At 39.7% G+C, this 27,727-nt stretch overlaps 1 long non-coding RNA gene across 1 annotated transcript in view; it reads right to left on the reverse strand.

Annotated features, from left to right (window-relative positions):
- Positions 1-953: 953 nt before the first annotated feature.
- Positions 954-27,727, reverse strand: part of LOC138830334 (uncharacterized) — a 30,466-nt gene continuing 3,692 nt past the window's right edge. The window contains exons 2-4 of the long non-coding RNA XR_011373005.1: positions 10,645-10,769; positions 5,345-5,471; positions 954-2,750 (exon numbers count right to left, since the gene is read on the reverse strand). This is a non-coding gene — a long non-coding RNA (uncharacterized lncRNA). The remainder of the gene's footprint in view (positions 2,751-5,344; positions 5,472-10,644; positions 10,770-27,727) is intronic.

Genomic DNA, 27,727 nt, shown 5'->3' on the forward strand with positions numbered 1-27,727 from the left:
TGAGATGAGATTCTAAATTTGTTTTTCCAAATGGTTGGGCAACTGTCTCAACACAGCTTAATGGCCAACCCATCTTTTCCCCCTACTGATCTGAAGGACCATATTTACACTCATGGTCAGGGACTGTATCAAAACCATCTTTGAATAATTCTAAGGAGTTCTAGCAAAAGAAATGGTGTAGACAATTCCTCAAAATCCTCCCAGTCCTTTTGCCATGGCTATTTCCCTTCAAATCATCAGTTTTTTCAACCAAATAACATAGGCAGAGTTGAATATAATGATCTTTTTCTATATCCAGTCTATCTAGTTAACATCTGTCTTGTTCCATGCTCCTACAAGAGCTGCCAAGGGCTTCAGGCCACAGCCTTCTGCACCATCTCTCGCATCTTCTAAAACTGTGTCCCATTAAATGCTGTCCCAAGCTATCTAGTGAAGTTCCAACTTCCCTCACATTTCTGTGATTTCCTAAATTAAAGAAATCCACAGGTGGGAGATGGGAAAGGATGGGAAGGGGAAACAAAGGAGGAGGCAACAATGCTTGATAAGAAATGTACTCATTATCTTGCCCATGTAATTGTAACCCCTCTACGGTATTTTCACAATAAAAAAAAAAAGAAAGAAATCCACAGGTTACTAGGTATCTCACAGTTTAGAAACTTAGCTGGAAATTTATCATTACTAGAAGACATAAGACTTAACCACTCTTATGATAATTATAAAGCAAGGCACTGGGATAAAACATTTTCTTTTTTATTATTAATATGTTTTTTTATTGTGAAAATACTGTACAGAGGGGTTACAATTACATGGGCAAAGTAATGAGTACATTTCTTATCAAGCATTGTAGCCTCCTCCTTTGTTTCTCCTTCCCATCCCTTCTCATCTTTCCCTCGTCCCCCCCCCCCCGCCCCGCACAGGGCCCCCCTACCAAAGTTATAAAGTTCGTTTTTCAACATAACGTCTTGTACATCTCATTGTTGCAATGGGTCCACCTGTATCCCTATTTAAACAATTTGTTTTTTCTCTTCCCCTGGGATAAAATATGTTCATTTCACTGCTTCCAGAGGCAGATACAATTATTGACCCCGCCCCCCCAATTAACAGATGGAAAATCAAGGCACAGGGAGCTTGTGTTATCACAGAATGCCACATGGTAGAGCAAGAATTCTATTATATACCTGTATGGAAAAGGCACAATGAAATCCGTTTGTATAATTAATCTATGTGAATAAAACCAAAATTCTAACTCCATCAAGGCCTGTGAAGACCTCTATAACTTGCATGTCAACTTGACGGCTGATGGTCTGGAAGGAGCCAATGGAGGATTCTCAGTGTGACCTTCAATCCTTGGGATGAGAGATCTTCCTGACTAGAGCAAGGAACAACTTTCTTATTACTGTAATCCATTTCCCTCCTGGGGTCTGTTCTTTATAGTTTTGTAAGATGAAATCAACAAAAGACTCCAAGTCTTTTGAATTGGGATGTAGACTCCATAAATTGCATTGTCAAGTGATTTCTCCAACTGTGCAAAAATAATGTTGATAGAGTTTTATGGGGTTTTAAAGATTTATGTCCATTGTATTTATTTCCCTTGGGGCTGTACCATCCATCTCCCAGCTAACGATGACAGCTGACAGAGGGCTGATGGTTTGCTCACATCTCTGCTCTTCCAGATCTCTCTGTGTTCCTTTCTGTCCACTCTTGGTGAGGGGTTAAGTGTGATTCATTACCTTTACAGCTACTAATTTTCTGGAGATATCAGTTCTCCTTGGGGTACAATCATTTGGGGGCCAAGTGTTTAAACGATCTTTTCCTATGCCCCCTGATGTTTGGGATTAGGACAGCAAAGTTTATCTATGTTAATTATGTGTTCAAGGGCACACTTTCAACCCACATTATATATTTAATGGCAGAGTCTCATGGAACTCTCAGATCTTCTAACACCCCCAAAGGCTTTGCTTTTGGTCTAACAGCTTGTGGCCTTTCGTTCTATGACAAATCTTGCTTTTTGATGATTTTTTTTTTGCAGTCACTTAGGTTTCATGTAATCTAACCCAGCTTGAAAGTGCTCTTCCCTGTCCTGTACAACAACGTGCCTGTGAATGAGTTTATGATGAAGACATGTGCACTCAGCGTCGGCTTTCCCATCTTCTCTTCAAGTAAAGACACACAATTTATAGCGTCGCACCCTGGCAACATAGGCATCACAGCCCGAATAGTTTGTAAGTACATCTCCTAACTCCTTTTAATGGTCACATGTCACAAGTGCTTTTTACAGGGCCCGAAAAACACAATTCTTGCATATTTTGGCTGTCACTAAGTTCAGTCTATGCACTCAACCAAATATGCTTTTAATTTGGTACATAAAAATACAACGTAAAAACTGAAGTTGGCTCGCTCATCTCCATTCCTAGCCCCTTCTTTCTTGGAGATTCAGGACCAAGGATGCTGATTTCTTGGCTTTCCTTGTAGTGTTGGGTATAAAGTGAGACGTGAGTGGAGTCTGTCTGAACAGGGTCTTGAGGAGCAGCTCTCTGCCTTCTGCCAGCCTGGAGCATTGCACAACTTCCATAGGTACAGTCATCAACTCACAATGATGAAGTAAGAGCATAGAGAGAAAAATGATGGGTCTTAAGCGTGACAGAGGAAAAGCCAGGAGGAACCTATGGAGGCAATGGAAGGCATTCCTGGGACAGAGGCACCCTGCACTGTCTTCTTTTTAACAAAAAATGTGCATTGTTCAAATTTATCTGAAAAACAGAAAGATACAACAAAGAAATGCTAAACCACATAATAACCACAGTACTGAATTTCCAAGTGCTGCATTGTAGTGTTTTCCTAATTAATATGCTATTTTTATGAACATTCCTGTGTGTATGTGTGTGTGTGTGTGTGTGTGTGTGTGTGTGTGTGTGTGTGAGAGAGAGAGAGAGAGAGAGAGAGAGAGAGAGAGAGAGAGAGGGGGAGAGAGAGAGGGAGGAAGAGAGGGAGGGAGAGAAAGTGAAGGAGAGAGAGAGGGAGAGAGGGAGAGAAAGAGAGATGGAGGGAGAGGGAGAGGGAGGGAGAGAGAGGGGAGAGAGAGAGAGGGAGGGAGAAAGAGAGGGGGGAGAGAGAGAGAGAGAGAGAGAGAGAGAGAGAGAGAGAGAGAGAGAGAGAGAGAGAGAGAGAGAGAGAGAGAGAGAATATACCTGGGGCTTGAATTTAGGGTCTTGCTTGGCTTTCTCACTCAAATCTGGCACTTTGGCACTTGAACCACACTTCCACTTCCATATTTTAGCCTTCTGAATATCTGGGATTACAGGCCTAACCTCAATGAACCTTTTTACTTTTGAAAAGATGACATGAACATCTACAGTTTGTGCAAGCCAATTTTTATTTTACACTCAGTGATGGATTATAAGTGTCTACCTATACATTAAGCACATGGTTTTTAATGGTGATATGATGCTTGTGTTAGAAATATGCCACTGCTGGATGAATCGGTTCTCCATTACTGGTATCTGTAGCAGTCAACTATTTCTAGATCCTTCCTGCTAACTACAAGTAAAAATCCTGAATACTCTACATGAAAGAAACCAATGAAGCTGAGGAGGAGGCTAGGACTTGCTTGGGAGCTAGGTCTCCGTGAAGGTTACAGATGACTCTCCAAATTTTCTTTTAGCCTTATGCATTCCCATTTTGAAAGGGAAGAAGTTAGCAACCTAGAAACATCAACAAGTGTAGCCAAATAAAAAGAAGAAAAGAGAAAAAATAAGAAAGCTAGTTTTTGTCTGGGTGTGATGGTACACGCCTGTAATCTCAGAACTTTGAAGCTTGAGGATTATGAGATTAAGGACACCCCGGGCTACATGGTGAGTTCTTCTGCCACACTACCCTAGCAATCACTCCTCAGGAAAAAAAAAAAGAACAAGAAAGAAAACCTCATTTCTATAGCAAAAGACAGAAACCTTAAAAAAGCTTTTATAAACGGAAACCAAGTCTTATAACCAAAGAGATGTATGTGCTAAAAAACACAAAACATTTACCAAAGAAAGATTAAAAATCACCAATAAGTAGGTTATTATTGGAAAAATTAGTATTGTCAAGTATTGTTCATACTTCTCAAAGCAATAAGTAGATTCAATGTCATTCTGTTTTGGTGGTACTGGAATTTGAATGCAGGACTTCAAGCTTGCTAGGCTGGCACTCTATCACCAGTGTAATTGTTTGTTTTTTGCAGAAATAAAGTAAATTCTATAATTAATTTGAAACCATGGGAGACCATGAACAGTCAGAGTTCCAGGGAGAATAATGATACAAGTATCATCCTTCTTGATTTCAAAACATATTATAAAGCTACATTTATTATAACAATATGGTTCAGACACAAAACAGACATTTCAATAAATAGAATGAAATGGAGAATCAGAATGAAACCTGTATATCACCTATATAGTCAAAGGATACTCCACAAGAACCCACAGTGGAGAAAGCAAGTCTTCAATAAATGGTATATCCACTTGTAAAAGAACAAAACTAGACAACACTCTTACAAACGTCATGAAAGTCAGCTAAAATGAAATAAATGCTTAAACTCAATAAGCCTGATACATTGAAAACTCTTTGAAGAAGAAAACAGGGGGAAAGTTTCTGCTCATTGAGCTAGCCAAAGATTCCTTGAATATGATCTCCACAGTACAGGCAACAAAAGCAGAAGTAGAGACAAAATTAACTAAAAAGCTTCTGCACTTCCCAGAACCAGTTGCTCATGCCTAGGATTCCAGCTACTCAGTAGGCTGAGATCTGGGCACTGAATTTGGAAGCCAGTCCTGGCAAGAAAGTCTGAGACTCTTATCTCTGATTAACTACCAGAAAGTCCAAAGTGGAACTGTGGCTCAAGTGGTAGAGTGATTGCCTTGAACAAGAACAAAACAAAACAAAAAAGCTAAAGGACAGTGCCCAGAGGCCTTGAGTTCAAGTCCCCGGATCAGTACAAAAAAAGAAAAAGAAAGAAAAGATAAAAAGCTACTGAACAGAAAATAAATCTATAGAATGAAAGACAACTTATGCATTGGGAGATGCATATAAAAACTTTTACAACTCAATAAGGAAGGCAAAAGCAAATCCAAAACCCAAATCAATTTGAAGACCCACTTGAATTTTATTGATGAGAAAGTTCTCATTTATGATGCCTGTTTGTTTTTTAAGACCTCACCATGTATGCTAGACTGATCTCAAACTTGCCATCAGTTCCTGCTTCTTCGTGCTGAATCACACTTAAAGCATGCGCCACCATGACCAACAAAATTGATCATGGATTCACCTTTGATGATTTATTTTCACTCTCCTTTTAAAATGTACTCACCTTTGAATGAGTCTTTGATTCTCCTCTTGACAAATTGTCCTCAAGACAATTAGTTCTCAATTCTGTAACCCTGTGGGACTGTGGGAAGAGCCGTAGTTTAGGTGACTTGATGTGCATCATTTCTTCCCTGTTGAGAAAGGAAATGGATACTCTGTTTACTTCAAGATGATCAGCTCCACCCCCTCCGACTCCTGAGTTTGACAAGCCCCTCCCCTTCCTCCTCGCTCTCTGATTGGCTGTTTGAGCACGCTTTCTGCTCTTTTTCAGTTACACAGCAAAGGGGATTTTGGATTTATGTCCTTACACTGGTCTTTGTGACATCGTTAAGCCCCCTGATCCTTCTGTCCTTCCTTGGACCTGCCTCTTCCCTTCATTTCTGGGCTCTACGTGCTCTGATTTGCTTGTTGTCTTGTGTAAAATACTGTAGAGGGGTTACAGTTACATAAGCAAGGTAATGAGTACATTTCTTATCGAGCATTGTTGCCTCCTCCTTTGTTTCCCCCTACCATCCCTTCCCTCCCCACCTCCACAACTAACCCTCCCCCCGACCCCACCTGCCGGCCAGAAGTTGTAAAGTTCGTTTTCAACTAAGTGTTTTGTACATCTCCTTGTTACAATGGGTCAACCTGTATTTTACAAATCTGTTTTAAGGGCTTCTTTGATTCATTCACTCTCTTTCTATATAGGGAGAGTGACTATGACAGCTTGTCCAGGTCAGAAGAAGTTATCAAGACATGGGTCTTTCAGGGCTAATAAGGAGAGTACCTCAAAGAAAAGACAATGCTTTATCCAATCCTGCAATCACTGTCTTTTTTCTTGGCTTCAGATGCCATTCACATGTCATGGACTCTGACATGTATTGACTCAGTCCAGATTGCTCTTCTGACAACATCTCCAGCTATGCATTAGACAACTTTGTGGGCATCTCCTCCTGTTCTAATATGCAACACACACACACACACACACACACACACACACACACACACACACACACACACACACACACACACACACACACACACACACACACACACACACACACACACACACACCCCAATGTCATTCTTTCCTAGTGGATGACTGGACACAGTGTTGTGGGCTGGATCACCCTTAGGTGACCTGTATCTGCCTGTAGGCTCAAAAAATCATTGTAGGAGAAAAGCAAATAGTTGGCCCAAAGAGAGAGGAGAGTTGAGCTAAGCAATGACCTGGATTTAGAAATCAAAAATGTGCATTTGTTTCTTCATAGCCAGTATTTTCTTAGCTACTATATTTCACTTAGTTTATTTTGGGGGTAATCAAATCATTTTTCCCCCACTAAATAATTGCCTATATTTTATTCACATTAATTGATATAATACCTGTATTTAGCTTTCTTTGAGTAGTTTCATGTCATATTTTGCTTTCGGCTTACACCTTTGTTTATTTGCTTATTTTCAATTCTGGGTTATGAACTCAGAGCCTTGCACTTGATAGGCATGTTCTCTATCACTTGAACCACACCTCCACCCCTGGTTTATAGCTTTCTTTAAACAATAGTTATGAGGGCTGGGAATATGGCTTAGTGGTAGAGTGCTTGCCTAGCATGCATGAAGGTTCAATTCCTCAGTACCACATAAACAGAAAAAGCCAGAAGTGGCGCTGTGGCTCAAGTATAGAGAGCTATCTTTGAACAAAAGAAGTTCAGGGACCATGCCCAGGCCCTGAGTCCAGCCCTAGAACTGGCAAAAAAAAAAAAAAATAGTAGGCAGGCACCAATGGTTATACCTGTAATTCTAGCTACTCAGGAGACTGAAATCTGAGGATTACAGTTCAAAGCTAGACCAGGTAGAAAAGTTCATGACACTCATATCTCCAATGAACTACTCAGAAAAAAAAGGTGGAAGTGTTGCTGTGGCTCAAGGAGTAGAGTGCTAGCCTTGAGCAAAAGAAGTTCAGGGTCAACACTCAGGCCCAGAGTTCAAGCCCCAGGACCAGCGAAAAACAAACAAAACCCCCCAATAAAACAAAAGCAATTGTACGTTTACTGTACATCAAGTACAATTTTAGGTCTGAGATATGATGGTGAGCAAAATAGAATATGTGCCCTTCCTCACAGAATGAACTTTTAGTTAAAAGTGGCAGAAGGTAATTGCCACAATAATAACAACAACTTATATAAAGACGAGGGACCAGTAATAAGAAGTAAGCAATGAGAAAGAATGACACATTTATTTAGGGTGGACCTTCAGGAAAAAGCACACTCATTAGATGGTCTTCCTCCTAGCTAGGACTGGGACTTGAATTCGAGGCCTGATTCTTTCTTCAGCTGGTTCTCTCATGACACTCCATTACTTCAGTCATGTCTCCAGCCCAGTTTTTCATGGGTTAATTTGGAGATGGAATCTCCTTAAAGGCTTTCCTATCCAGGATAGCCTCACTCCTGCTTTTACTTCCCAAGAGGTGGTACTACAGACATAAGCTACGATACCCAAATCTAGGTGGTAGCTTTTGATTTTTCTAAAAGTTGAGGAAGCCAAGGGAATGACCCTTTCTTCTGAGCTGTGTTGTCAGATAGCCTCTGGTGACTTGGGGAATTCTGTTACATGAGGACTTTTGTTTGTGAGACATCTTGTGGGGTCATGTTGCACAGAGAAGCACTGGACCACCACGCTCTCAACATTCTAGTCTTCCTGGCATGGCATGTTCGTGATTGGTTGGTTGATAACAATGATATTTATCATCTTATTTGCATTTTCATTGATTTCCCTGGCCACTCACGATTCTTTATTAAATAAAGATGCAGTGACTCAGACATTAAGTAGATATGTTTTATTTGCCACTGAATGGACGGCAATTCTAATTTTGTTTCTGTTTTGATGACTCACTTTACAAGGAGTTTTTCAGGAAAAAAAAAGATTACCCTCCCAGTAACATGTTTTATTATGTTTCCAACTTTGTCAACATTAATAAAAAAATTCTATTGCTTTATGTGGTCATAATTTTAAAAGTCCTTTGTTTATGTTGATTTAACAAACACTTTCACTCTTTTTACTATGCCTGGCCCATCCCACTATTGGAAATCTCAACCTGGTTATCAAATACTTTTTTTTTCCAGAAAGTTTTATGACTATTATGTTTGTTTTTATATATCTCAATTTGTCAGGATGTAAAACATTTGGTCTCATTTCTTACATGGGAGGAGTGCAGACATTGTATTTATTTATTTATTTATTTTTGTTTACTGTGCTTAAATCCAGTACTGGGATTGGAACTCAGAGCTTCGTGAAGCTGGTGTTCTATCTTTTGAGCTAAGCCTCTAACCAGCTCTTTGCTGGTTAATAGACATGGGGTTTCCTGGACTTTTCTGTTCAAGTTGACCTTTAAATGACCATCCCTTTATATCTCAGCTTCCTGAGTAGCTAGGATTATAGGAGTAAGCAACTGGATTCTTGTGTTCAATTTTTATCCTGAATAGTTAGGACTACAGGAGTGAGTTACTGGCACCTAAACTATTGTGTTTAATTTTTATCCCTGTAAGTAGCTTTTAAAATGTGTTTGTTTCATTTATTTGTTTCATTATTACAAGGTTGGCAAGAGTAGCTGACAGATGTAGGATGTTCTCTGCTAGTCTTGAAACTCTCTAGGTTGAATGGACATGGTTTGGTCGATTATGCTCTCTCCATGTTTCTTGGTATCTGGTGTATTATATTAATCATAGGACATATAACTTGCCATTCCATAACAAAATGTCTGCTCTTGTATATTTGGCATGATTTCTGTTGTGCTTTTCCTGTTTCCTTTTGGGGGTTCACAGTTTACATCCATGTCAATCTTTTCTGAGCAATATGTATTTTTAATTTCAGCACGGTTTGTAGCTTTTCAAATGATTTTTTTTCCTCTTCCATGTTTTACAGAATTTCTTTCAGCTCTCTTGTATCTTCCTTCTGTTGTTCACTTATGTCTGGGTGTAGTGGTGTGCACCTGTCATCTGGCTATATGAGAGCCATAAAGCATAAATAGGGGAAGGGTCAGGCCAAGCCAGTCTGGATATGAATAGGAGACTCTATGTAAAAAATGAAAAAATAAAAAAGTTTAGCAGTATGACTCAAGTGGTAAAGCAACTGCCTTCCAAGCCCAAGGCCCTGAATTTGAACCCCAGTACCACCAAAATGCATGCATGCATGAATGAATTTAGTTTTAAATTTAAAAAATACTTCTAGGGTTTTGATTATGAATTGAGAAGAGGAGGACCATGTGGAAACTCAGTCACCAGATGTCCAGCTTAGAGTCATGCAGTAGAGATGAATAGGTGGGGTTGGCAGTGTAGACTTCTAAGGGTCCAGGCAGAGCTGTGTCCAGACTTGAATAGGCAGGAATTCTGCAGCTGTGAGCCTCACCTTGAACCCCTCTTCCTTCACCCTATTCCACCTGCTGATTCTTAAACCACACTTTGGGGTCTGGACTTTCATTTATGGTGTTAGCTGAGAGTCCCATTGTTCGCCTGGCCTCTCTGTGGCAAGGACATGTGGGTGTGGGAGTGTGGTTATGGAAGACCAATGGGCTTGAGAGGGTAGCACTTCATGGATTTCTGAGATTTAGGGGGTTTCATTGTCAACGTGGCTCATCCTTTCTCATGTGTTCTATGGAGTCGGATTGAATAATGAAGAACTGACAATCATGATGAAGGATGAGTTCTTAGATTCCTCTACTTTGGCGCTAAGGTACTTTTGGTGTGTGTGTGTGTGTGTGTGTGTGTGTGTGTGTGTGTGTGTGTGTGTGTGTGTGTGTGTGTGTTGGTACTAGGCTGGAACTGAGGGTCTGGGTACTATCTCTTAGGTTAATTGCTCGAGGCTGGTGCTCTACCACTTGAGTCACCTATCCACTTTTGATTTGGGGGCAGTTAGAAATAAGAGTCACTCAATTTCCTGCCCAAGCTGGCTTTGAACAGTGATCCTCATATCTCAGCCTCCTGAGTAGCTAGGATTATAGGTAGTGTAAGCTAACCTGCTTCTATCTTTACTCAATATATTTTTTTTACAAGGTTAACATATCCCAGTCAATTCTAAGTTAGGATGAATAGAAAGAACATAAAGAACATCACAGGGCATAGCAACAAGGAGAGAAGAAAAGATCAAATGAGAGAGTAGGGGAGAGAGGCTTACCAGATTCCCATGAGAAGAGGAAGAGACCATGGAAGAGAAAAGAGAGAGCCAGAGAGGCAGAGCCAGCAAGGACTTCCGTGTGGATTTGGTGTGGCAGCTGCCATGTGCAGCAAACTGCCTGTGCGTGTAGGTGAAGCAGAAGTTGTTGCTTCTTACCTGGGCCCTTTGAATCACAGGTCCTTCCGGACAAGGCTTCACTGGCTTTGGGCAACAACCGAGGTGTTTTGCTTTAAAGCTTTGGAGCATCAATGCGGAAGTAGACGTTAATTTCCTTGAGTAAGCTGTACATTAAGAAACACCATAGTTTAGGGCATGTTGCAGGGGGCGGGGGGGAGTGTTTCTGTACTGCCAGTTATGGCTCTATACAATTCCCTTGTCACTGTCTGGGACCTCAGAGTTATTCTCTGAGCAGTAGGACGGATGGCCTGTAATGCTGCCAGGCTTCCTTCCTGATTTGCCATTTTTTAAGTATTCCAATCTGTAGGTACACATTAGACCTGAAATGAGCAGAAATGGAGGGTTTAAAACAAGCATAACATCTTTGACCTTTAGCAACCACAGAGATGTGCATATATTTAATAATGAACGTAAGCAAGAAAGCTATAGGGAACAATATAATTGCTGCTAAACATGAGCCCTCAAATATGTAATGTATTTTATTTTCATAATGCCGATAACACATTAATATAAACTGATCACATTATTTATTTACAAAATAAATCTTAGAATAGTCTCACCAATGGAAATTTTATACTGGCAACATTTAAACGCATTTTCATTAAAATATCTATAACTTATGAATGCCAATTCAAATAAAACAAAACTAATCTCATAAAATTAAAACAAAATCCTACATAAACAGCTTTTGGGCCTCAGAGGGGAAAAACTATAATTCAGAAATGTTTTGAAAAACTTGATAAGAAAGCTGCCTATGGAAAAACTAGGGAATGTTGCTGTAGTCAAACTCAGGACAATTTGGTAGCTTAAAAGCTAAATCTTTTTGTTATTAACCAAAAAGGGTGAACATAAAATAGCTCAGCCTTCAAATAAAATTTTTAAGCAAAGTCAGCTTTAGGAAATCAGAAAAGGGAAAGGAAGGAAAGGAGGGAGGGTAAAAAGGGAGTGAGGAAGGGAAGAAAGGAAGAAAAGAAGGAAGAGAAATAAATGTAAAAAGAAAGAAATGAAGAAAGATAGGAAGATCAGGGAAGGAGGGAGGGAAGGAGAGAGAAACAAGTGAAAGAAGAGGGAAAAACAAACAGAGGAAGGAAGAGAAAGAAAGAAAGAAAGAAAAAAACAAAGAAAGAAAGAAAGAAAGGGAGGGAGGAAGGAAGGAAGGAAGAAAGAAAGAAAGAGAAAGGAAGAGAGAAAGAAAAGAAAGAAGGAAGGAAGATGAGAGGATGGAAGGAAGGAAAGAAAGAAAGGGAAGAGAGAAGAGGGAGGGACAAAAGAAGATAATAAAGGAAGCTAAGGAAGAAAAAAAGGAAAGAAGGGAAAAAGGAAGGAAGGGAAACACAGACATTCATTAGAAAAGGGGAAAAACATTAAAATTTATTTCCTTAACTTTGCTATCTGGAACTTATTAGTATCATATCTGAACCAGCCATACAAACAAACTTTTGAAGTCTAAAAATAAAAGAAGAATATTTACTAAAAGGGAGAGGTGCTTATGGCACAGTGAAAGTATCCTAAGAGGAAACCTTGTACTGCTTCATGCTAATAAATCTGAAATTCTCAATGAAATAACCACTTTTCTAGGAAAATATAAATGACCAAAACTGACTCTGGATGAAGCAGAAAGTTTGAAGAGAAAAAAAGTAAGCAGGACAGAAATTGAAAGTGCAGTCAAGGCTTACCTCCAAACATGGCTCTGCTTTTTATGAACAATATTTTTTCCAAGTTTGAAGAACAGATAATTCTTTTGCTCTATAAACTGAGTGGAGAGAAGAAACAAGCTTCCTAATTGTTTTTATAAAGCGATCATAACCCTGCACCTAAACCTGGACAGTGTTAGCTCAAGGGAAGAAAATTAAATGAGTTTCCCACTTGTACAGTCAGAAGGAAAAACATCAGGAAGTTGAATTTGATTGTATGTAAGAAAATGCTGCCCACAGCCTATGTTCTCTTCCTTAAAGAATGAAGGTATGTATTACTATTAAGAAAAACATTACTAAAAAAGAAAACAAAACTCTACTGAATAAATAGGCCAGAAAAAAGAACCTACTAGTATCATAGTAAAATGAGTCAGATAAAATCAAATGGCAAGAGCCAGTTGAAAAAGGAAGGCAATTCTAGATAAGAGACAAAGGGACATATCGTAAACTGGGTGATTTTATGCCCTGGGGGAGTTCTGGAATGTTCTGCAGAGTAAGGTTCACATTGCCACCAGCACCATCTCCACAATAACCCAACTTGTTCTGGAAGTTTTGGACAATGCGATAAAACAAATGGCTGATGCCTGAGAGGAATCCAGGGAAAAAAAGACAATGTTGTCATTTCCAACTGATATATGATTTTTCTTTTCCCTCAGAAAAATCAAAGGGATCTAGTAAGAATGGATTTGAACCAGCAAGTTACATAGAAAGCTGGCTGAAAGACCAGCAAAGTGCTAGCCACCATGACCTATAGCTACCTTGGTAAATCTTTTCAGTATTTAAACAACAACAATTGAAAAGAAAAATAGCACTTTTTAAAAAGAGAGACATTATTCAAATGAATAAGATACACAAAATAGCCGTGAATAAACTTAGAGAACATTTAGGGTCTTTGTTAAAAAAAAAAAGTAGCACAACATATTATCAAGATATGCGAAGAAAAACATGAGTGGAATCTATCTTATTCCTTAAAGACATTATTTAATAAATGTAATAATTTCCCAAATAATTGCAGCATTTATGGTATTTTCAATTACTTTCCTCTTGATTATTCTTTTGTAAGTGGAAAAAATGATTCTGAAAATTATCCAAAATCATACAGGAATGGGGGCAGATTTTTGTGTGTGTGTGAGTGCATGTCTTCCTGGGGCTTGAACTCAGGGCTTAGGTGCTGTTCCTAAGCGTTATTACTCAAGATGAGGTCTCTACCACTTGACCTCCAGTTCTGGATTTGTAGTGGTTAATTGGAGATAGTCTCATGGACTTCCTTGCTAGAGCTGGCTTTGAACCTCTATCCTCCAACCTCAGCCTCCAGGGTAGCTAAGATTTCAGGTTTGAGCCACCAGGCACTGACAGATAATTGCATTTTGACTGAAAATAAAAATGAGTTTGGCTGAGAGTGGTAGTACCTGCCTGTATTCCAGCTATTTCAGGGGGGAAGAGGTAGAAGGATCACAGGCAGTGGCTGGCTCTGGGTAAAAAGGTTAAGATATCTGAAAAATGACCAAGGTAAAAAATGTACAGGGGTGTGGCTCAGGTGGTAGAGCACCTGCCTAGCAAAAGTGAGGCCCTGAGTTCAAACATCATACCACCAGAAAAAATTCAATTATGTTATTAATGACAAATAATACTAAATTGAATTAAATGTCAACACTGTGTAGGGAATAATAAAATATTTGTTATAGGTAAACCTAAAAATACAACATATATATGTGTATCTGTATTCATATTTCACATGAATATATTGCATACATCAAATATGTACATCAAAGAGTGACAGACAGAAAACTTGGCAGTTCACTGAAGCAGAAAATTACCCTCTCCTCATCCAGCAGTACTGGGGTTTGCCCTTGCTAAGCAGGTACTCTACCACTTGGGCCATACCCACCCACTGCCCTGCACAATTCTAACTAATACGCAAAGTTTAGCCTCCAGACGAATCAAAGCTACAAAAACAATGTGCATGTTACCTGAATACTAAGGAAAAAAGCATAGTAGGTCTCCATTTCTCAGTTGCACCTGAGAGCTGTCAGTGGAGGAGAAATAAGGCAATAGTAAGGGCATCAGGGGACAGTTTGGCTGGAAATAACCTGGATAGGCAAGTACTTCTTCCCTTGTAGCTGTAAACCTTCACCATGGCACTTTCTGCTGAAGTTTCTGACTTTCCAACCAGGGGGAATCAACAACAGGAACCCTGAGCATTCATGCAAGTGATTGAACAAGTCAACTATTAAAGTCATACAAGGCATACAGGAGTGCCTGTCAATACCTTTACATACATCTTTCTATGTGCATGATTTCATAATTCGGCTGCAGTGCTCTGAGATGTGATAGATGGATGATTACATAGTTGTAACAGCTTTACTTGTAATGGCAGGAAACTAAAACTGCTAGTAAGTCAGGGCCTAATCTGAAGAGGATAATAAACCAGATGCTAGTGGCACATGCCTGTCATCACAACTGCTCAGGAGGCTGAGATCCAGAGCATCATAGTTTAAAGCCGGCCTAGGCAGAGAAGTCCTTCAGACTCCATCTCCAATGAGCCAGCAAAATGCCAGGCTGGAGAAGTGGCTCAAAAGGTAGAGGACCAGCTGTGAGTAAGCAAGTGTAAGGCCTTAAATTCAACCTCTGACACCAGAAAAACAGACAAACAAAAAGGTATGTATAGCCAAATATTTGACTTAGAAGGTGGATGCTGACGGCTCATACCTGTAGCTACTCCCTAGACTCTGAGGATCACAGTTCAAAACCAGTCCAGGAAAGAAAGTCCATGAGACTCTTATCTACATTTAACCACCAAAACAAAACAAAACAAAACAGCAACCCTGGAATCAGAGCTGTGGCTCAAAGTGGTAGAGCACTAGCCTTGAGCAAAAGAGCTCAGGGATAGCACACAGGCCCTAAGATCCGGCCCTATGACTAAGAAACTACTGGACTTACCTAACCCCAGAGGAAATATGAGGTGCATGGACAGAAATGATCCCTCTTCTTTTGGAACACAAAGAAAGGGTGATAAATATACTTATTTATTTTGTAAACATTATCTTTTTATTATTACTATCTTTAAGTCGTTATCCAAAGGATTTGCAATTCTACATGTCAATAGACAAGTACAATATAGCATAATGAATATCACCCCTTCCATCATTCCCCCCAATCCTCCTAGCCCCACTCATCCCCTCAGGTTATTGGGCTTCATTTTCACACACATACACTGAGTTTTATGATTGCATTTGCCACACTTCCTCTCTCTATTTGTCTTCCTTCCCTTTGAGCCACCCCCTCCCTCCACCCTAGTATGTTCCAGCTTCCTGAGATTCATTTTGTTAAACTGCAAGTTGATTGTTAATCCTGAGGTCTCAGAGTCAGCTTGCCAATTAAGTCCCGGCCCTGTGTCCCTACCTGTTTACAAAAATCGGTGAAGTTTCTATTTCCCTGATGCGGTATTGTTTTTCTGGTGTTGCATACAAATTCCTGTCCTAGTTGTAACCATCTCCTTACACTCCTTTTCAGGATGTGACTCTCCTGCCAATTCCTGCAGCCCATTTAACACCTTTGTCACACCTTCTTCTCAGAAGCGACACTACCTCCCAAATTCCCATAGTCCATGCAATGTGAACCATGTGACCCATATGTGCCCATGTGACCCATATAACTGTCCCTTAAAATTCTGTTTGAATTCTGCCCACACTGGTCTACTGCTGCTGCCTCCATATCTGCTTAGAGCAACCAGGCAGGTCTGTCCCCCAATAAAGCCTTGAGCTTTATTATCGGTGGCTCACCTCTTATTTCTTTACATTAAGTAAGTCAGGGTCAGAAAGACGAATGGATGCCTGTTTTCTCTCCTATGTGAAAGTTAGAGCTAAATTATAAACATCTATGAAAACATGTACTGGATTATAGGCACAAGTACACAAACAGATTGACTAAAGGATGGTCTATGCAGGGGAGGATTTCAGTGGTGTAAGTCCTGTAAACAACTATCTTACAGTTTAACAAAATGAGTACCAGAAAGCTGGAACATGAGAGGTTTATTCTTTTGGGGGGGTATCACTTCTGGGGCTTGAACTCAGGGCCTGGGAGCTCTCCCTAAGCTTAAGGCTAGCACTCTACCACTTTGAGCCACAGCTCTATTTCTTATTTTCTGCTGGTTAATAGGAGATAAGAGTCTCACGAACTTCCCTGCCCAGGTTGGCTCCGAACTGTGATCGAGAGGTTTATTCCTTATCAATGACTTTGGTGTTCAGGAGAGAGCTAGAAATTGTAGATGAAAAGTGTTTCCTTTGGTGACCCTTGTGCCTAGAACATTTTCCCCTCAGAAGCAGGACTAGCTGGCCTCGCCTTGTTTGTTTATTGTCTTCTTTCTTCATGTATGGAAATGACCCAGAGGAGAGTGCACCCTTGCTTCTCTGCTCTGATTGGGCACTTTCAGTTCCTCTGAGTGAGGAGCTCAGAAGCTCTGAGGTTGGATCCATGTGGGTATTAGAAGGTTTTGGTCTTATATCCTCCGCCAGTGAGAACTTTGACACTTCTACTTGCTTCTGGGGTGGGTGTGGCATTTTTGGTCCCCCTACCAATCACTGAATGTGTTGGTTACATGTCCTGCCACCATGTCTAGCCGGGTTAAAGCTTGAGTGTCCCATTTCCGAAATGCATGAGATAAGAAATGTTTTGTGGTTGAGCACTTGTGGCTCATACTTAGAATCTTGGCTTCTCCAAAGGCTAAGCTCTTGAGGATCCTAGTTCTAAACCAAGCTGGGCAGAAAAGTCTGTAAGATTCCATTTACAAAATAACCAGCAAAAATGTGGATGGGAGAATTGGTTCTAAGTGGTAGAGTGCCAGCCATGAGCAAGAAAGCCAAGTGAACGTAGGGTTCTGAAAGCAAGTACCAATACTGCCAAAAAAAAGCATTTTAGTTTTTTTCAGATTTTTGGAATATTTGAATGTCCATAATGAAATACCATGGCACAGATCCAAAGTTCTCTCTGTTTTATGTTCACATTTCACACATAACCAGTAGGTATATATATTTTTTTACAATACTTTTAAGTATCATGATATTTTGAGTGTGACCCTCTTATATGAGATCAGATGTGGAATTTTCTATGTATGGTATTATGTCAGGGTGCAAAAAAAATGATTTCCAATTTGGGACAATTTTGGATTTCAGATTATCAGATCAAGGTTGTAACTCCTTAAATCCAAGTCTGAGGCAGCTACAACTGGGCCTTTGAGACTTTCGGTGGCTGCCAGCTCACAGTAAGGGCCAGAAAACTTTACTACTGGATGCAAAACAAACGAGAGGAAGCCCAAGCACCCTGGTAGCAAGTCTTCTCTGTCAGTCCATGTGTGTCTGTCTGTCCATTTGTCTGTCCATCTGCTTTTCTTGAGTTGGTGATTAGTAACCTGAAGGCAATGTCCAGGCTCTGGAGAGGGGAGGTCAGGTTTTTTTCTTGTTCAAATGTCTTAAGATGAATATTGAGAGATTCTGAAAATAGCTGAACAATCCCCTCCCCCAACCAATTGGGGAGCTTTGGGTTCATTATAAAAGAGTCGATTATGCTCCTATAAAAACAAACAGTTGCTCCAAGCTGGGGTTATTGTTCAATACAGGGATACTGACTTTTCAAGTGAAGAAGTATTTTAAGATCTGCTCCAGTAGTTGTGGCTGACTTCAGCTGCAAACAAACTTAAACCCACACGCGCTCTCAGAGGATTTCAGCTAGGCAGTCTACAGTTCTTTAAGCTGTTAGGCTTGATAAGTAATATACCCAGGTATTAGCTGGATGAATCTCTAAATGAGGCTCAATGTTCTGACTCAATTTCACAGTTAATGAACGCCATCCCTTTATTCGCGTGGCTCAGAAAAGAAAAATAAAGCAAAGTTTCATTTCCATGAGGCTAACATTTGCTAAATAACCCCTCTTCTGCCTCCACTCCCTCCTCCTTTTCCATCTTCTTGTTCCTTTCACTCTCCTCCTCTTCCTCTCCCTTTCTTTGTCTCTTCTCCATCTTCCCTTCCTTTCCCTCTTCAGCTAACCCTTCTCCCTCCCATTTTTCGCCTTCCTCTACCTTCTCCTCCTTCTCTCCCTCTCCCATTAATCAATTTAATGAACACCTTCTTGCCTATGTTGCTTCAGGCACCAAGAATATGATACCAAGTTCAGCCGAGCCTGTGAATGGAGACAGACCCAACAAATATGGGGAATGCAAGAGTCATAAATAAACACAAGGCTGAAAGCAGTCCTGAGAACTCATCCCTTATGGTGACACATACTCAGACACCCATGTTCTTCTATTAAAAGACACAACAGAAATAATTCAGCATATGAGGTGAAATATAGAACAAAACTCCACCGAAGTTGGGTAACTTGCCTGACATCATACAAATTACACGCACAGCTCTAGAATCCTCAAATCTTTTCTTACCTACAAAGGTCTTAGAGAGAAGGGAAAATTAAAGTCATGGAATAAGCCAGCCACCAGCAGCTCCAGCCTGTAATCCTAGTTACTCAGGAGGCTGAGATATGAGGATCATGGTTCGAAGCCAGCCCAGGAAGGAAAATCAGTGGAACTCTTATCTCAAATTCACCACCAAGGAGCTGGAAGTGGAGCTGTGGCTCAAGTAGTAGAGCACCAGCCTTGAGCAAAGTGAAAAAAGCTCAGTGTCAGCACTCAGGCCCCAAGTTCAAGCCCTAGGACCAGCACACACACACACACACACACACACACACACACACACACACACACACACACACACAAGTGTTGTTTTTATTTCACTTGGATAAATTAATCATTCTATATGTACACTAAAAATATTTTGTCTGCATTGATTTAAAAAAAATGGATATTTCATGTGAGAACCATTCACAAAAGTCCTTCACCTACCTGCATACCTGGGCTGTCAGCCAATCAAACTAACTGGCTGCTCTCCAGATGAGTTATATAGTAAGTGTGAGCTATCAAAGAAAAGTTCAATTGCAGGAAGTACTTTTACCATATGATTTCTCCCTTAAGATTTCATAAAAATATGGAATTAATTTCATTTAGACATTTAAAAAGGTGAAAAGAAGAAGGAAAAAACATTTTTTTCTGATAGGAAACGTTTCAGTATATGTTATCATTCTGATTGTAATCTTAGCTATCAGGAGACTGAGCAAGAACTCTAGTTCTGTGCTAGAATAGACTCCATGACAAAGCCCTATTCGCAGCAAACAAACAATAAGAAAGTAAAATCTTTTTCTTTTTTTTTTTGCGGGGGGGAGGGGGACTAAAATCATGGAAGTGTTTCAGTACTAGAGTTTGAACTCGACCCTTCTCACTGACTTGATTTGCTACTCATAGCAGCAGAAAGTACTTTTTTTTTGCTAACATTAATGTTTGAAATCAGTCTCATGTTCCTTTGCCTTGCCTTGCTATGCTGGTGCTCTCCCATTTGAACCATACCTCCAGTCTGACATTTTGCTCATTAATTATCTAGGCTGGCTTCAACCCATGTTCATCCAGATTTCAATCTTCTGAGTACCTAAGATGACAAGCATGAACAACTGGTGACAATCGCATCCTTTTTAAAAATCACACCAAGGAGTCCACAAGATAGATTGTACCTGTTAAGATCCATCACAACCATCCCAGGGGACCATGTGGAAGCAGGTAGGCAGGCACAGGAGAAAGATTATTATATGGTTTATTAGAGGGGCCATATCTCCCCAGGAGAGGAAGCAATACAGCATCAGCCCCTATGCAGGTCGATAGCTCTGGGGTAGTAGCCAGGTAAGTGTGCAGGTAGGTCTGGGCAGAGCTGAAGACCTACTAGAGGGGGGAGGGGAAGATAATGCTAACAATACCTTGGGTCACAAACATTTAAAAAAAAGAATTTAAGTAGTAAAAAAGATAATAAGAATATAGTATTCAACTCTAAATGAAAATAAGGTAAAAATCAATAACAGGATAACAAGAGAGAGATACAAGATTAGAAATTAAGCAACATCATTGTAAATAATCTGCAAATCAAATAAGAGATCTTGAAAGGAGTTATAAAATAGCTTTCACAAAACTGAAGTGAAAAGCAAACAGATGTGAGATAGAACTCATGCAGTCCCTTGAGAGAAATTTATGACATTAAATGTTTATATAAGAAAAGAGAATCCTCACGTTGGCCTTAAGAAGAATAAAATAAATCCAGGCACTGGTGGCTCATATCTGCAATTCTAGCTACTCAAGATCTGAGGATCACGGTTCAGAGCTGGCCCAGGCAGGAAAGTCTGTGAGATTTTTATTTCCACTAAACTACCAAAATAGCGGGAAGTGGCACTGTGGTTTAAGTGATAGAGCACTAGCCTTGAGCAAAAAAAGCTCAGGGATAGCACCCAAGCCCTGAGTTCAAGCCCCAGGACCAGCAAGCACCAAAAATAAAAATAAGTAAATAGGCTTAATGAAAAATTGAGGGAAAGACATAATCAATATAGAAGCAGACATAAAGGAAATTGAAAAGAGAAAAAGAATAGGGAAAGACAGAAGAAACCAAAAGCTAGTTTAAAACAAGAATAAAAACAAAATCTCCAATCATATTGATATAATTTAGTAATATTGTCAGAATAAAAGGGGGAATTGTTAATATCAGGAATAAACCAGAATATCACAAATAATCCCACAATTTAAAAGGTGATAAAGGAGCTGGTCATGGGGTGCACACCTGTAATCCTTTCTACTCAAGAGTAGAAAGATGGAAGGTTTGAGGCCTGCTTGGAATGCATATAATTTTGTCTCAAAATAAAATTTTAAAAAGAGCTGAGATTACAGTTCGTTGGTAGAACTAAAATGTACAAAGCCATGGGCCCAAATGATAATACTGATAAGGACACTACTACTACTTTACTACTACTACTAATAGTAAACACAATGAAATGAATAATTCTGATATGCTGAGTAAATAGGCCGATTTCTTAAGATCTACAAATTTCAGGTTGGGTACTGTAGCTTACACTTGTAATCCTACATACTTCAGAGATAGAGATCAAGAGAATCTAGGTTGGAAGCCAACCTGGATAAAATGTTCACACAATTCCATCTCAGTCGATAAGAGCTGTGTGATGCTGGTACCAGTATGTATTCCAGCTCTGCAGGACGCATAAATAAGATCTCAGTTCAGGTCTAAAGGTGAGCCTTATTCGAAAAGTAAATGGGATGCCCATTTACTTGTAACTCCTCTGTACAGTATTCTCACAATATAAAAAATAGAAAGCAAAAAAACAAAAACAATAACAACAAAAAGAACAGTAAATGGGAAAAGTGGTAGAGAACTTCCCTAGCAAATGCAAGGCTCAGAGTTCAAACCCCAGTAACAGTCTCCATCCCCCCAAAAAACTCACTCAAAATGTAGCAAACAACTGGAACAGCCTCATAACTTTCAAGAAAGTTGAACTTATAGTTTAGACACGTGCTGAAAAGTAAAAGTTTTTCAGGCCCAGATGATTTCACACGTTTTCTAGAGAAATAACAACAGCACTATTCACCATAAACAAAATAGGAAATCAGCCTAGATGTCCCTCAATGGAAGAATAGATGAGAAAATGTGGAATAGATACACAGTGAACTTTCACTCATCCATTAGATAGAATGATATTGTGCCATTTGTAAAGAAGTAGAAAGACGTGGAAAAAAATTATGTTAAGTGAAGTTAAGAGAGACAAAAGATCTGTGTTTTTCCTCATATGTGGAAGCTATGAGTAAATAGCTTAAGTAAATATGTTGAGTGGTACGCAAGCGTATACAAATGCATTAACTGAAATACAGTACATTCGAGGGAGATCTCAAAGGATGCAGGTCCTCAAAAGGGATGGGGTGGGGTCAAGGGGAAAAGGGTTGACAATGAAGAGAAGAGGGGGAAAATGCTGACCACAATCCAATGTATATTCTACAGAATTAAGAAGAGGAAGGAAAGAGTGGATAGGGGAGGAATGAGTGAGAACATTGAAAGGGGTGACTTTGATCAAGGTATAACGTATTCATAAACTGCTTTGTTAAATGGAAACTCCTTTGTGCAATTACTTCAGGATGATAATACAAATAAAAAAGAAATAATAGCTATTCTATAATAACTCCTTTGTGCGACTACTTTAAGATAGTAATAATAAAAAAGAAATAACAGCAATTTTAAAATGTCTCTTCCAAAAAGCAGAAAAAAAGAACACTTCCCATTTGAACGTATGAAGTCAATATTACTCCACAGATATCAAGAATAAAAGAAAGGAAAGGAGGGAGGGAGGAGAGGAAGGAAGGTATGTAGTAATACCATTCGTTAGCATAGACACAAAAATGCTAATTTTTGATAAGGCAAGTTTTGTACAATGGTGTGTAGGAAGAATGACAATTACATAGATTGAAAGCTATTCCAAAAATCAACACATTCATCAAAAACAGTAGCCTCTAGAAATAAAACCACATGACCATATCAATTGATACAGAAAAACCATTTGACAAAATTCAGCATCCATTCATGATCCATCCATTCAGCAGAGTACAAATAGAAGAGAATGTCCTCAGTCTAATAAAGAACATCTAAAAATACTCCAACAACTAGCACCAAAATGAATAAAGAAACACTTAGTACTTCTCCCATAAGACTTGGAGGAAGAAAGTGCTGTACCTAGCCAGTACAACAAACACCACCAACAAGATCTGGGAACCAGTGGCTCACACTTGTAAACCTACCTACGTGGGGGGCTGAGATATAGAGGATAAAAGTTCAAAGCCTGGGTGGAAAAGTCTTGAGACTCCATCTTCAGTTAAATGCCAGGCTGAAACAATAGCTCAGGTGATTGAGCATCAGCCAGAGCAAGAAAGTTCAAATTAGTTCAAGGCTCTGAGTTTAACCCCAGCGTAGGCAAAACAAACGATCAACTAACACACAAACAAAACTATGCAACAAGAACTGCTGAAATGGCATAAAGTCACAAGGAAGATAAACTTAACTGGCCAGCAGAGAAAATTATTCTGCAAGAGAAGAAAATAGGAGAATAAAACCAGGCATATGGATGGGCTCTCAATATTGCTTTTCTTGTGGAAGGAAATTTTTGCTAGGTATTTAAGAGAACACTGCCAGAACCTAACAATAAAGGGGGTGATTTAACTTGATACTTTAAGATATCTAATACAAAAAGTTTCCATGCACTGAAATCTAAAGTGCCAAAGAACCAAAGCATTAAGAAAGTTCTATAAATATGAAAGCAATGTAAAAAATTGCTTTCTAGAAATCGAGGCAAAGAATAGAAAGAAAGGGTTAAGACTTCTTGGTAACATTGACAGAAAAGGTGCTCACTCAAGCCTAGGAGCTTATATTTTTCTACTTTGCTCTAAGTCTTTTCCAATGTAATGCCATGGTAACAGTGGTGTTATGCTTTGCTGTTTAAATAAACTCAGAAGTTCTATTTTGGATAGAAAAAACAACGATGGAGTACAAACCCAGGCTTATCTATGTTCTTCATTTAAATACGCTTCGAGGATGCTCAGCTCTTGGCATGGTGGCTGGTGAATGTAATGGTTCTTTCTTTTATTTTTCTGGATGGAACTCTGGCTGAGTGGAGACTGTGAGGTTAGGAGTTTTCCACCCTCTTTGGATTTCAGTATGCAAAGCTGCAATGCAGGCATTACTAGTAAAACCAGCTTCACGGGTTGTAAAAGGGATTAACAAGAAAGGCTTGTGAGCTGCCTAGAAGGGGTCATGTGGTGAGGTAAGAATAGTCATTGACTCTCATTAATTTCCACTGTTATCTTACACCTATGATATCTTATCTAAATGGAAGGCACCATCCCCTAAGGGTAGGGTAAGAGAACCAAAAATTGTACAGTGAAGCGCTATACTCCAATCATAGCCACAAGTATTGCTTGCTTATAGGACTGTGTCTGTCTGCTCGGTGGAAGAAAACAGAATAGAGAAATTAGCACATAGAAATATTAAAGGAAGAAATATAGAGAAACCGTGCACTGGCTTCTACTTGAAGGAGGACACTGAATGGCTTCATACCTCAAGTCTACCAATTCTATTGCATTTCTGTGCTGTGAATACTGACCTAAGAATGTAATTCTGAGTCCTCCCTTAGGCCAAGTTAACAGAATGAAAGTTGGGTTTTGAAGAATTTTGAGAACCATTAATACAGGTAACCACTGACAGTTCTTTTTAAAATGCTGCCTTTGGGGGGGGGGGGGAAGGGTGTGTAAGAAAATAAGCCAGGTGGTGGTGGTTCACTCCTGTAATCTTAGCAACTCTAGGGTCTGAGATCCAGAGGACAGCGGTTAGAAGCCAGAGAAGTTTACTAAACTCCATTTCTAAAATAACTAGCAAAATGCAGGTGCTAAAGGTGTAACGCACCAGCTGAGCAAACATGCTAAGAGTGAGGCTCTGAGTTCACCCAGCACCACCCCTCTCAAACAAAAATGGATGAAGAGTAGTTTGCATGGTTCGAGGAGACACAAGCCCTGATTGAAAATATTAGACAATGTAACTTTTTGCTGTGCCTTTAGGGGTGATGAACTTGTGACTCTCTTTCTTTGGGGTACCTCAATCAAAATTTGGTATAGATTCTTGTGTATCCCTTGGATAAAAATGACAAGAAGCAACATATTTATTTATAGACACCGAGTTTAGGAAGATCCAAATACTTGTTCTGAATTGGAGTCCCTCCTCACAAAAGTGAGATTATGATTGAAGTAAATTTCTTCCAGCTTCATGCCAGCAGCGGATTGGGCTCAACAGAAGTCTACTGGTTTTGCAAACAGCAAGACTGGCTCCTTATTAGCTCCTGGTCAAATTAACCAGAGTCAATTATACCACAGAACCTGCTTATCACTGAGTGCTTGCTTTGATATGATCTCCAGGCAGAAAGATTTTTTAAAATGACGATGTGGTTGTCAATAAAAGCAACTCTTTATTGAGCTATTACTATTGTAATTGGACTGTCTCCCAAATTTCCCCAAAAAGTATTTTTTTGCTTAGGAACTATATAGACTCCCCAGTGGCACCTCAATTCTCTAACTGGCTTCCCAGCTGATGATTTGGAAAAATCTGGGAACTCTGTGCCAGGTCGGCTATCTAACAAGGGCCTCATGTCCACACTGGATTTCCACAACTCCATACTAGATTTCTACAACAATGATAGGAGGTGAATTCTATTATTTCATCTTCTAGATGAGAAGCCCAAGGCATTAAATGAAGTGATTTGCTCAAGCTGAGAGCTTGGCATAATTATTCTTAGATACATTCATCTAGGCTTAATGCAGATTTTCTCTTTTCTATCTGTCTATTGGTCTATCTGTCTATCTGTCTATCTATCTATCTATCTATCTATCTATCTATCTATCTATCTATCTATCTATCTATCTATCTATCTATCTATCTTTTTTTTTTTAACCAGTACTGGGGCTTGAACTTAGGCCCTTGAGCTTTTGCTTAGCTTTTCTGCTCTAGGCTCACCACTTCTGGCTTAGTGCTGGTAAATTGGACATAAGAGTCTCTCAGACTTGTCTGATTGAGAGCTGGATTCAAGTCAGGATCCTCAGAGCTCAGCTTCCTGAGCAGCTAGAATTACAAGTGTGAACTACCAGTGCCCAACTTTAAGGTTGAATTTCAATAAAGCCCTGACAGTCCTAGCTAAAATGAATTTAAGAAAGCCGAAATGAGTATCTCAATAGTTTAGTGCTTCTGAATAGAGCAGAGATTATTCCAACTGGTCTCTTTCCCCATCCTTTGTGCTTCCGGAAAGTTTCATGCCTGTATTTCGTCTTTGCTTCCTAGAATCTCAACTTTCTCTATCTCCATTGGTTTCTCTCCATTTACTTCTTCCTTTTTAGCTTGAATCTGAAGACTCAGATCTCAGAGTTTTTCTCTTTAGTAGGGGAGCTAACCCTCACAAACATGGCAAATGAATGAGAGCCACTGAGATTATCTTTGCAATACTGGGGATGATATGACATGGGCTAATGTTTTTGCACAAATTCTGGGATATTGACAGCTTTTCTACTGACCAAGCTAGGGTGATATCACAGATCTATCTATCTATCTATCTATCTATCATCTATCTATCTAGGTCTAGATATATTTTCTTTGTTCTGTTTTGCAACTTAGGTCTCTGTAATTTAGACCAAGTAGGGGAAAATAAATGGTTGTGCCCACGATGTCTTTGAGGTCTAAGTCATGTGTTTCAAAATAGAGAAGCGAATTAGAATCAGCTGGTAGTGATTTTCAAATCCTGACCCCAAGAGAAAGAGGTTGAGAATCCACCAGCTAGCCTGATCCTTGTTCAGGATATCAGGCTGTGTTTCCCTCACTAGTTGACATGAACACTATGGAGAGTTTGCTTTTATTTTTTAAAATTTTGTTAGTAACCACAAGCCACACTGTTCTGGTATTTTGAATACAGCATTTATAAATTGGGGGGGGGGGAAGAAAAACAGTACAGAATGTGCCACATTTCTAGTTTGTTGTTCCATGTCCATAAAACCTTTTTTTTTCCAAAGGAAAATTCTATATTCTTCAAGGTAGAATGATAGTATTCTTTGCAATGTATCCGGAAGGGTAAAAATAAAGCTCTTGGAGTTCCTCATCTGCTTTAGTCATGACACGGCGTGGTTCCCTGATTCTCACTCTAATTGAGATCTGAATAGGTAACTGTACTTTTTATCACCTGTTTCGAGGCCGAATTGTATCCCTGGAAGAGATAGCTAAAGTGCTAACCTCCAGTACCTGGGAATATGACCTTATATGGGAATAGATTCTTTGGAGATTTAATCAAGTTAAGATGAGGTTGCTGGAATGGGCCCTGGTCCAAGAAGAAAATGGGCAAGTAAAGACACAGGAGAGAACGCCATGTGAAGATGGAGGCAAAGATTGGAGTGATATGTCTACAAGCCAAGGAACACCGAAGATTACTGGCCATCACCAAAAGCCCGAGAAAAGCCCCATCCGATTCTTCCCTCTGAAGAAATCAATACAGAGACACTGGTGTCAAGACTTCTGGCCTTCTGACAGTAAGAGAATACATTTCTTCTTTCTAGCCACCCAGTTTGTAGTAGGACATTCCTGCAATCCTAGGACACAAATCCACCACCTTCACGGAAACTGTCCACAAAAAGAACTCTGTGTAATATTGCACATAAAATTTAACAAAAACACTTAACCTGACAACCGTTATAAATATGAAAATTATTATCGCATGAAAGATAGTGGATGTTACGAGGAGGGGGTGGTGAGCCTACTTTGATGGGAGAATGATTTATCACAGAGCAGTTGGGTAGGCCTTCAGAAGGGATGTAAGGAATGGTTGTATCCAGCGGTGGTGGGCAAGCCGAGGCCGGCAGACAGAGAGCAGCC

This window comes from Dipodomys merriami, unplaced genomic scaffold (genome assembly GCF_024711535.1).
Source record: "Dipodomys merriami isolate MVZ:Mamm:240054 unplaced genomic scaffold, mDipMer1.0.p SCAF_19, whole genome shotgun sequence".
Classification (NCBI taxonomy): domain Eukaryota; kingdom Metazoa; phylum Chordata; class Mammalia; order Rodentia; family Heteromyidae; genus Dipodomys; species Dipodomys merriami.